The 12,116-nt window shown below is 43.3% G+C and overlaps 1 long non-coding RNA gene across 1 annotated transcript in view; it reads left to right on the top strand.

The window, feature by feature from the left end:
• Nucleotides 1-11,778, top strand: part of LOC120917443 — a 34,058-nt gene extending 22,280 nt beyond the window's left edge. Inside the window, exon 2 of the long non-coding RNA XR_005744196.1 lies at nucleotides 11,285-11,778. This is a non-coding gene — a long non-coding RNA (uncharacterized LOC120917443). The remainder of the gene's footprint in view (nucleotides 1-11,284) is intronic.
• The last annotated feature ends 338 nt before the right edge of the window (nucleotides 11,779-12,116 follow it).

Genomic DNA, 12,116 nt, shown 5'->3' with positions numbered 1-12,116 from the left:
CAAAATTTTTGGGGGGGCGCAAAGGAAAAAAAAAATTGCAGTCTCACTGTGCCCAAACGCAGCCACTGTTACATGCCATCAAATGCAGCCACTGTGCCATCAATTCGCACCACTGTGCCATGCCATTAAACGCAGTCACTGTGCCATGCCATCAAATGCAGTCACTGTGCCATCAATTCGCACCACTGTGCCATCAATTCGCACCACTGTGCCATGCCATTAAACGCAGTCACTGTGCCATGCCATCAAATGCAGTCACTGTGCCATCAATTCGCACCACTGTGCCATCAATTCGCACCACTGTGCCATGCCATTAAACGCAGTCACTGTGCCATCCATTGTCACCACTGTGCCATGCCATTAAACGCAGCCACTGTGCCATACATTGTCACCACTGTGCCATGCCATTAAACGCAGCCACTGTGCCATCCATTGTCACCACTGTGCCATCCATTGTCACCACTGTGCCATGCCATTAAACGCAGCCACTGTGCCATACATTGTCACCACTGTGCCATGCCATTAAACGCAGTCACTGTGCCATCCATTGTCACCCCTGTGCCATGCCATTAAACGCAGCCACTGTGCCATACATTGTCACCACTGTGCCATGCCATTAAACGCAGCCCCTGTGCCATACATTGTCACCACTGTGCCATGCCATTAAACACAGCCCCTGTGCCATACATTGTCACCACTGTGCCATGCCATTAAACGCAGCCACTGTGCCATCCATTGTCACCACTGTGCCATCCATTGTCACCACTGTGCCATGCCATTAAACGCAGCCACTGTGCCATCCATTGTCACCACTGTGCCATGCCATTAAACGCAGCCACTGTGCCCTTTAATGGTCGCCGCTGTGCCAATTGTCCCTACTGTGCCCTGTAAATTGCGTTCCCCCCGGCACTTACCTTTACTGGAGTCAGGCATCCACGTCCCACGATGTCTTCTCCCGCCCTCGATGACTGACAGGCGTCTCAGCCAATCAGGTTACAGGTAGCCAGAACCGGCCAACGTGATTGGCTGAGACGACTGTCATCTTATTCAAGGGGTGTACAGTCTGTGCGCTCCGAGAATAAGCTTCCGGGACCCGAGGGCTGTATTGGGAAAGCCTATCAGAGCCGTTGGCTTTGATAGACATTTCCCTACAGCCAACCAGCTGGCGTTATTCAGATGGCCTGACATTGAGCGCCGACCATCTGAATAACAGCGGCAGCGGCGAAAATAACATAGATTTGTGCAATGCATGAATCTATGTTATTTCACTCAGTGGCGGTGAGAGCCAGAGGGGGCGGCGCTCCAGCGCCCTCTATGGACGAACCGCCACTGATGGTGTGTACACACATCAGACCATCAGGCCACTTCAGCGGTGAACCAAAGAAAAGACTTGGGAGGGCATTTGGGGAATGTGGGTTGTGGTTTTGAAATGATGTGTGTATTGTTTTTTGACATTCTACAAAACTTTAAAAACAATCTGTATGGTTATTGACCCTTTGCTCAATACATGCAAGAGATCAGTCCTTTTTAAAAAAAAAATCTTAATGGTGCACTCCAGAGCTACAGACGGCCATATAACGACCAGAGGACCCGACGAGCAGCGAAATCCTGCTCAGGCTCTTCTCAACAATGCCAGCTCTGCAGCGCTCATGTTAAGGAAACGCAAGGACCAAAGAAACTCACCACATTTTTCCTCCAGTCTGCATGAGGGAGCAGTCAAGATGGTTTTCAGCTCCGGCCCCTGCTTTGTCGCTTTAAAATCGTGGCCATTACACAAACCTCCCAGATGACTCTTATGCCGTGTACACACGATCAGTCCATCCGATGAGAACGGATCGTCGGTTAAAAAAACGATTGTGTCAGAACGCGGTGACGTAAAACACAACGACGTGCTGAAAAAGACGAAGTTCAATGCTTACAAGCATGCGTCGACTTGATTCTGAGCATGCATAGATTTTGAACCGATGGTCGTGCCTGCTAACGATCGGTTTTGTCCTATTGGTTGGCTTTTTTTTTTGACCGATGGTTAAATAACCGATGGCGCCCACACACGATCGGACCAAGATGTGAGCCATGTTGAATGTCCAGCCTCTACACACCCCTTAAATCTATAACTGCATTCCCCACACCCAATCATCCTGTGATGGAGACTTTGCTCAAAGAGATTCTCCTCTTTTTGCAAAGCTCGCTTTAATGCGGATTTTGTCTCCCTCACACACAAGTTTTCAATAGGAATTAATTTCCTAGGGGACAGGGTCTAGCACATTGAAAACTCCATAGGAGATATCACTACCACAGTCAACGACCTAGTAGTGAATGCCCATGATGACAATTTAGAAGAACAGAGATGGCTAAATTCCAAAATAGCTGACCTGGAAAACAGATCACAATGTAATGATTTAAAACTGCTCGGCGTTCCGGAAACAGTCCTTTCAGCAGATTTAATGCGTTTTGCTACCAACATGTTTAGTGTTCTCCTTTCCCAGATGCTACAGCGATGGATTTGACTATAGATCACAAACATCGTGTACTCAGGCCTGCACACCTTCCAGACACAGTGCAGAGGGATGTACTCTTGCAAATTCATTTTTTCCACACTAAGGAACAAAATCCAGATCCCTATGGAAATTGTCAGACCCATACGAAGACATAGAGGTCTATGCAGATTTTTTCAAATACACACTGACAACTAAGATGCCAACTCACTACTGTGACATAACCACAACATTACCTACAAGTGGGGTCACCCCACAAAACTCACTGTGGACCGGAATGGAGTGACCCACATTCTCTACTCCTGGGCCAATTTACCTGAACTTCCACCTCCTACAGGATTGCATAGACCAACTGTAACTAGCCAGCTCCTGCTCAGGCTCTGTATCACGAGTGACTTGGCCATTTGGACTAATTCCCCTCCTCAATATGTTAAAGCGGGAGTTCACCTGAAAAACAATTTTTAACATTAGATTGAGGCTCGTTTTGTCAAGGGGAATCGGGTGTTTTTTTTTTTAATCGAAGCCGTACTTACCGTTTTAGAGAGCGATCTTCTCCGCCGCTTCCGGGTATGGTCTTCGGGACTGGGCGTTCCTATTTGATTGACAGGCTTCCGACGGTCGCATACATCGCGTCACGAGTAGCCGAAAGAAGCCGAACGTCGGTGCAGTTCTATACGGCGCCAGCGCACCGACGTTTGACTACTTTCGGAAAATCGTGACGCGCTGTATGCGACCGTCGGAAGCCTGTCGGAAGCCTGTCAATCAAATAGGAAAGCCCAGTCCCGCAGCCCATACCCGGAAGCGGCGGAGAAGATCGCTCTCTAAAACGGTAAGTACTGCTTCGATTTAAAAAAAACTACCAGATTCCCCTTCACAAAATGAGCCTCAATCTAATGTTAAAAATTTTGTTTTTGGGTGAACCTCCACTTTAAGCATCAATTTGCCAGTGTTTTTCGATGCCACCATAATTTTGAGTATTTTACTGTTAAGTAATTTTCTGTTTGTTTCTTCATGCCATGCTCTACACTGCTCTCCTTCATATCAAACCCTCATTGAAGCAGTCTCTATCAAGATCTCTGGCAGTCCAACACATCAGTACCCTTTAACAGGCCAACAGATGGAGCTATCTTGTTTCTGCTAACTGTAATGCCTTGTACACACGACCGTTTTTCACGACGAGAAAACTGCCATTTTTTATATTGGTCGTGAAAACCGGTCGTGTGTATGCTCCCTAACAGTTTTCTTGACGAAAAAACTGCCCACAATTTTTTTTAAACCAGCTCTCTTTTTTCTCTTCGTTTTTCCCGTCAGTCTTTTTCTCGTCGCGAAAAAAGGTTGTGTGTATGCTTTTTCCAGGGGAAAAAAATGCACATGCTCAGAATCAAGTATGCAGCCCAAAGGGTGGCGCCATTTGAAAGGAACTTCCCCTTTATAGTCCCGTTGTACGTCACTGTGCTTTAGTCGGATGTTTTTTTGCATGAACGTGTGTATACAAGTCAGGCTGGAGAGAAATCACTTTGGAAAAAAAAAAATTCCTGCCGAGAAAAATGCTTGTGTGTACGAGGCATAAGGCCACTGGACGTTTTTGGATGTTTTTATAGCTGCTGTTTTTGGCTTCAGACATTTTTTTTTCTACAGTCAATAAACTCCCGTCATGTTATCCTATGGGTCCATGCACACATACGCTTTTATCTACTGTTTTTGGCTGGGGTGTTTTTTGGCTGTAAAAACAAAAACTAGTGGGCTCTGTAAAAACGCTCTATCGTCAAAAACCGCTGATAAACGCTCAAAAACTTGGCTCACCAGCGTTTAACGTTTTTGATCCATTGCAAAACAAAAAACGCTAACGCAGAAAAAATCTAAAAACTGCTAATAAACGCTAAAAACGCTATTGCAAAAACGTTGAAAAACTATTGTTTTTTTCTTTATAACCTTATTTTAACGTCCAGTGTGCATAAGACCTTAGTGTCTTCCAGTTTGCACAGCGTTCTCAATTTGAAGATGGGAATTAAAATTCTAACGATAAACACTAAAGATGTGAACCATTCAGCCAAAAGAGCCTCATATGGAAAATATTATAATAAGGTTGTGATATTGTCTGTGGGCAAGAGACGCACTTCCAAGCTAATGCCCTGTCATATTGCTTGCATGGGGCATTCCCTCACATCTTTATGGCCTGAGGCCCAGATAAAAAAAAAATAGGAATATAAATTTGCAATCATGGACACGGTTTCTTTCCAACTGCACGATAGTGTGCTCAATCCCATAGGGTGTTTTATCATCCTGAACTGCACCCTATGCACCATTGATTACACGCTAGTATTCATATATGCACCCAATACCCGCCAAATCCATTTCTCGAACAAACCCATCAAGAAAATGTGTTGCATTCATTGGGGGTGCTTACTTAAATATTGCACCAGACTATCGACTAGACACCTCCAAACCTGGAAACAGATATGAATCCCCTCTATGCAAATTTCTACAGAATAACAACTTTTTGATGTCTCAAGATGTCACCATATGACTGAATGTGACTATACTTTCTTCTCGGCGACACACAACTTGTATTCTCGGTTAGACTATTTCCTAGTGCAGGGATCTCCAAACTACGTTCCTCTAGCTGTTGCGTAACTACACGTCCCATGAGACATTGTAAAACTCTGACATTAACAGACATGACTAGGCATAATGGGAATTGTAGTTCCTGAACAACTGGAAGGCCATAGTTTGGAGACACCTGTCCTAGTGGAAAAATGGTTCCAACAGAAAGCCGTCAACTTTGACATTTCCCAGATCACCTGGTCAGACCATGCTCCAGGTAGCATAACTTTAGCCAATGACACCACTTCAACAACATCCAGAATCTGGAGAATCAACTCAAATCTACAATTCTCACCATACACCGAATCCCTTCATCTCCAACTAGAGCATTGTGGGTTCTGTTTCAGATTCCACAATAATTTGAAAGCACACAAGGTGCTCATATGGGGAGCCTACATACAATTAGGCTCTCAATCTAGGAAAAATAGGAAGCAGCGTCTAAATACCATCCTCTCTTCCATCAACAATCTGGAAGAACAAAATAAGCCTAACCCTAATCCATACCTCCAAAAACAACTGCAGTTCTTCGACAAAAGCATAGAGCTCTTTTACTAGATTCCTTTGAGAAGTCTCAACATCGATTATGAATGCCTCACAAAGCATGTAAAGCCATGGACCTCCGCATACATGACATTCCCCATAAAACTATTATCTCACCTTTTTCATCCTTTTACTAAAGAAAAACTCATAGACCCACAGGATGTATTTAGTTGTTACTTTAATACACAGTATAACAAAGACGACCCACTAAATGTCCAACCATCATTGGGTCATAGTGAAAGTGTTATTAATTAAATTAACCTCTCCTCACTAACATAGGACCACCCTGCCACCTTGAATGCCTCCTTTACTTTATTTGAGGTCCGTAAAATATTATTTGAGGTCCGTATCTCCCCATCTGCAAATCACTTGGTCTAGATGGTCTACCTGGGCAATACTATAAACAATTCAAAGAAATACTGTCATACAGGGGTGCCCATCATCCCCTCTGACCTTTAATTTAATTATGGAGCCCCTGGTGGAACATTTTCATTCACATCTGGCTTTCATATAGGGCATATGAACACAAAATCAGCCTATTTGCTGATGACATCATCTTGAGAATTTCTAATCCCCAAACCTCCCTGGCAACAGTACAGGCTATACTACAACAATTTAGTGATGTCTCTTATTATAAGGATGATACCTCCAAATGCCACATATTAGATCTAGGCTTAGATGGTACATCATGTAACCTATTGCAACACAATTATTCTTATCTCTGGCATGAGGCGGGCATAGCATACTTGGGCATTACTCTGACCAGATCCATCAAAGGATGGATTATTTAAATAAAACAACATCTCTTTTCACCAGAAATTCAGTCAGGAAGCCTGGCTATATTTCTTGCCTCAATCCCCAGCCGCAAAACGCATCTCTTTATTTTATAATCTTTTCCAAGAAAAACATGGTTTTGTGAAATCCCTCCTATTCATACAGTGGGAAGCAGATCTAGGACTACAATAATACTCCCCACCAATCGCAAAATACATGTAAATCAATACAGTGAGCTACTTGTTGCTCCCTCTGGGAGCTATCTCAAAAAATCAATCAGTGGTGGTATTTGACCCCTTTGAGGATCTCATAATTTAGCCTCCAATCATCTCCCTCATGTTGGAGAGAGTGTGGTGGAATAGGCTCCCTGACTCATATTCTTTGGAACTGTCCATGGCTTAGGGCATAGGTGTCAAACACAAGGCCCGCGGGCCGAATTCGGCCCTCCATGCCATTTCATGTGGCCCTCACACCTCTCCTGCAGCTGCTGGAGATCTTTAGCCCTCCTCTGGTCCTACTCATGGCCCTTACTTTCTGCTTTCAAGCAATGCATCCAGCTTCTTCCCAGCAGCAGCATAAGGAAAGGGGGCACTGTGATGTAAGGGAGAGTGGGTCACTCAACTTCTGATTGGTGGTGTGGCTCTTGACATCTAATGTAAAGGGGAGGGGATGCTCTGGACAACTAATCTTACAGATACAACTGGCCCTTTTGAGGGCAATCATAATGCTGATGCAGCCCACAATGAAATTGAGTTTGACACCCCTGGCTTAGGGTATACTGGATCGAAGTATTCAATATACTGTCAGACATTATTAAGGCCTTTGTTGTCCCGTCCCCTGGCTTGGCTCTTCTCAGCCCAACTATAGAATCCATAACCCCCTTTTACGCAAAGTAGTCACCCATAAACTCCTAGCGGCTAGACTAACTATAACCAAATTATGGAAATCTACTAAACAGAAAATGACCCAATAGAACCCTCAGGTTACACAAGCCAAGCCTCCATCCCTGGATGCAAAAAAGGAGAGAAGGGGTCATGGGACTTTATATGAGGCGAGGGTGTGTTGTCTAAAGAATTTTTTAGGAAGTAAAAAAATGGATTATATGTCACGATCCTAACAAGGAATTCTCTGCTTCCATATGAGACTGCTGAGTAATAAATCCAATAAATGAAATAGCAGTACTAAACATGAGTTATGTGTAATGTGTATCATATTAAATGGTACACAAATCATGCAGACAAAGGCATAATTCAAATCATAGTGGTTACAATAACATATTTAATTATTCATATTGGATATACATGATTAAAAAAGCAGTCACAATCAATAAATGGACATACAGATATAGTGAACATAATTATCCTATGGAAAAATATATACAGTAAGGTTAATAAAAATTTATTGTTGGACAAACTTGACTTGGCATCCCTGAGTATAGACTTGAGGCATTTCTTGGCGTTTAAAGCCAGTCATCAGGAGTGGGGTGCGTAAATGTCGACTGAAATGCTAAATAGATCAATTAATGGACAATTGGTTGTCGGGGTCTGCGGGTGGGGGGCTTATCGGAATCTGGGAGCCCCCTTTAACAAGGGGGCCCCCAGATACCGGCCCCCCACCCTAGGTGAATGAATATGGGGTACATCGTACCCCTACCCATTCACCTGGAGGAAAAGTATAAAATAAAATAAACACACAACACAGGGTTTTAAAATAATTTATTAGTCAGCTCCGGGGGTCTTCTCCGCTCTCCGGGGGGGTTTTCTCCACTCTCCGTGGGGTCTTCTCCACTCCCCGGGGGGTCTTCACTGCACTTAGGAGTGCATCTCTTTCTATTTCTCTAGAGGTTGCTTCTACCTCTTTGAGTGCTGCTCAAGTGCCCTCTGCATCCTCCAGTTGTTCTTAGTCCATTTGGTTGGTAGCCCAGACAACCAAGATATTCAGAGGCTCCATTCATACAGAAGGGCCCTATATACCTCCACCTGAAAAATAATACTGGCAAGATCACCAAATGAAAATAAATGGAAAAAGCCTAAATTAGAAAATGAATGCAACCATCACATCTAAGATTTGTTAAGCTGCAATATTTTTGGGGACTAAGTACTGTTTTCATTGACTTGGTGGTTGAAGTGAGGACAGTTTCAGTGAACAAGCGCAAAATGTTTTGTTAAACCAGCCTTGTGTGTTTATGCCTTACCGCCTCTAGGGCTGAGCTCCGGCGTGTTCGCATCGTACACGTGCAGTTCCCGCCAGGAAGTCTGCACCGCGCTGCGCTAATCACAGCCAGAGAGACATTGTCCCGATGCTCGGCTGCAGAGATCGGGAAATGTCTCCCTGGCTGTGATATGATACTGTGTCAGGATCCTGTGCAGGCAAACTGGCTGATAATCGACCTTATAATGTGAAGAAAAAATATGAGGTCTAGTGATCTGCTATGCTATGCGTGTACAGTGTGCAAATTAGTTGTAACATGTGTACCATGAGGAATATGATAACTGATCTCTCATAGTATGGTGTGCATAAATCACAAAAATGTATCATAAAGAAAAAACTGGGGCAGGGCAGCCGTGCTGTGTGATATTGGTGTCTAATTCTTAACACAGTGCAGCCTGTGCTTTAAGAAATACCCATAACAATGGTGCTAAAGGGGGAAAACCAAATAAGTAATCAAAAATAAAAATAATAACTAAATAAGTCACTGAATATATTTCTAATTCCAACAGATATGAAGGGTGACTTGTGTGTGATCTTCACGTGTTAGACATCAAACTGCTGGCAAGGTGACTTTCGTGCTCCCCCTGTAGGTCCCCACTCACCAGAGCTGTGTACCCCTGATGGGGTGATAAACAGAAGGTAGTGGGACAGTTGAGCCTCTCCTCTCATAGATAGGCTGATTTCCTGCTGTTATTCCAGTGCTGATCCACCGATCAGACCCTGATGGGTGAGCTCCTAAGCCGGCGTGTCACTTGGGCAAATCACAGACACATAGGGAAAGCCCACATGGTGTAGTAAATTAAAAAACAGAAATTTATTGTATAAAAAAGAGGTCCCAAATAGGACTGAATACCATGCAAGGTATATTAAAAACAAAAAAATAGTTGATTTCCTTCCGTTCCGCACTGGGGATGCAAGGTGCTGTCTTGGTGCATTCCACTGCCGCAATCCCCTAAACCGACTGGGACGTAGGACGTGTGTGCAAGCTGGTCAACTGACGTGTTTCGTCATGTGACTTTTTCAAAGGTACAATACTGCATCCACCATACACGCCACTGCTAGGAAACTCTGCATGCGCTTCAATAATGTTGGCAAATATATGCATGCACAAGAATGCGCACTGCTGCACCCAACATGCACTGCATACTCTTCATTGACGCATGCTATTTTTTAGCATACCAAATGGGCATACCAAACTTTTAAGTACACAATGGGGTTTTTACTATAGCTGGAAGGTGCAAAATCAGGCTCACTTTTGCATAAAAACCAATGAGCTTCCAGGTTTTATTACCAAAGCTTAATTGAACAAGCTGGGGTTGGAAGCTCATTGGTTTCTATGCAGAAGTGAGCCTGGTTTTGAGCTTTCCAGCTTTAGTAAATAAACCCCATTGTGTACTTAAAGTGGGATATGCCTGTATACATGTAACCCACTGTGTTTTTTGTTTATATTACAAATGCAGCAGTCTGCAAATGTGGAATTGGAGACGCTATGCAGTACATTAAATGTACAGAATTTAAGGTTGTTAAGTATTTTGACCTAATCCTTTTTTTTGTATAATACCCAATTTTATTTCCAACCTCAAGGAATTTTGCATGACTGAGACAGGAGTACAGTGCACAGTACCCACTCCTTCCTTTCTCTCTCTCTCTCTCTCTCTCTCTCTCTCTCTCTCTCTCTCTCTCTCTCCCTCTCTCTCTCTCTCTCTCTCTCTCTCTCTCCCTCTCTCTCTCCCTCCCCCTCTCTCTCTCTCTCTCTCTCTCTTTATTCTCTTTCTCTCCTTTTTACTTTCCCTCTCCCATTGTAATTTTTCTGTTGTAGACCACCTCAGGATTGTTGAAGAAAAAGGTGAAAGAACGTACAGAAAACGATCAATAAAGGTATTTGATTGTAAAAGAATAGTAAACTGTATAGTTAACAATCATGTTTTCCCTCCTAGATTGTAAGCTCTAATGAGCAGGGCCCTCTGATTCCTCCTGTATTGAATTGTATTATAACTGTAATGTATGCCCTCATGTTGTAAAGCGCTTTGCAAAACAACAAATGTAAGTATAACAATTGTGACATCATAAAGGTAAATTTTGAATACTAAAATGTATTCTTCATTATTTTTGCAATGGACGTATTCGAGGCACGAACATCACTGTATTCATGACACCATAACATAGTGTAATGCAAGACTTTAACATTTTCTTTATTCTGAGGCCTCGTACACACGACCGAACATGTCTGCTGAAACTGGTCCGCGGACCAGTTTCCGCGGACATGTCCGACCGTGTGTAGAGCCTACCGGATCAGATTCCTGGGCTAGCGGACAGGTTTCCAGCAGACAAAAGTTTCTTAGCATGCTAAGAAACTTGTCCGTCGGACATGTCCGATGGTCAGTATGACTCATCGGACATGTCCGCTGGTTATGACGTATAACCAGCGGCCCGAAATCCCGCGCATGCGTCAAATTGATTCGACGCATGCGTGGAAGCATTGAACTTCCGCGTCAGAGAACGTCGGTGTCGTATACGTCACCGCGTTCTCTGTCCGCGGGGATTTTGATCTGATGGTGTGTACACACATCAGACCAAAACCTCCCAGCAGACATGTCCGATGAAAACGGTCCGCGGACCGTTTTCATCGAACATGTCTGGCCGTGTGTACAAGGCCTTAGGGTTATGGAAGAAGTACTATCAACAGTAGTAGTGAAGGCAGAGGCACAGAAATAGACAATGAAGTCAAAGACAAAACATACAAACCACTGTAGGAAGAGTGCAGTGACAGCAGTCAAGATAAGAGTGCAGGGAAGTACACCAAGAAATTTATGGAAAAAAAAACAAGAGCGTAACAGCAGTGATAGTCTAGAGGAAAAGAGCTTGCTCTCAAAGAAAACAGCACAGAAGAAAACCGAGTGTCCAAAATGTTTACGTTTACACATGCAGAAAACCTAGCAATTATCAAGCATCTTGTGTCTTTGTTTGACAAATTGATGGGCCCCAAAATGTCAAGACAGAATCCGCATGGAAAAAAAAAAAAACAGTGGCAGAAGATTACCAACGCTGTCAACACAATTGGCATAGCCCCAAGGACAGAGGCAAACATTTGAAAACATTATCAAGATATAAAGGGAACACTAAAAAAGAAACTCTCCATTAATAATAAAGAAAGGTATGTAAAGATATGTATTTCAACTTTGTTTAAAAGGAAGAGAAAAATGTTATCCTTTCCCTTTTTTTTTATTTCTTTATTTTTTATGGTTATTTATTTTATTTTGTTTAGTTTCATTTTTTTGGTATGTTTGCTTGTAGCCACCCTGGCAGTATGATTATGTCAGATTTTTGCGACTCAAAGCAGTTTTGCATAGAAATTTGGCATTTTATATTGTAGGCCTGTAACTCTTAGGCCCCATACACACGAGAGGATTTATCCGCGAATACGTTCCAGCGGAACGTTTCCGCAGATAAATCCTCTGGAGGATTTCAGCAGATTTCTCTGCGATGGAGTGT

The sequence above is a fragment of the Rana temporaria genome, chromosome 11 (genome assembly GCF_905171775.1).
Source record: "Rana temporaria chromosome 11, aRanTem1.1, whole genome shotgun sequence".
NCBI classification, from domain to species: Eukaryota; Metazoa; Chordata; class Amphibia; order Anura; family Ranidae; genus Rana; species Rana temporaria.
The sequence above is the reverse complement of the archived record's forward strand: the minus strand, read 5'-3'. Positions and strand labels throughout refer to the sequence as shown.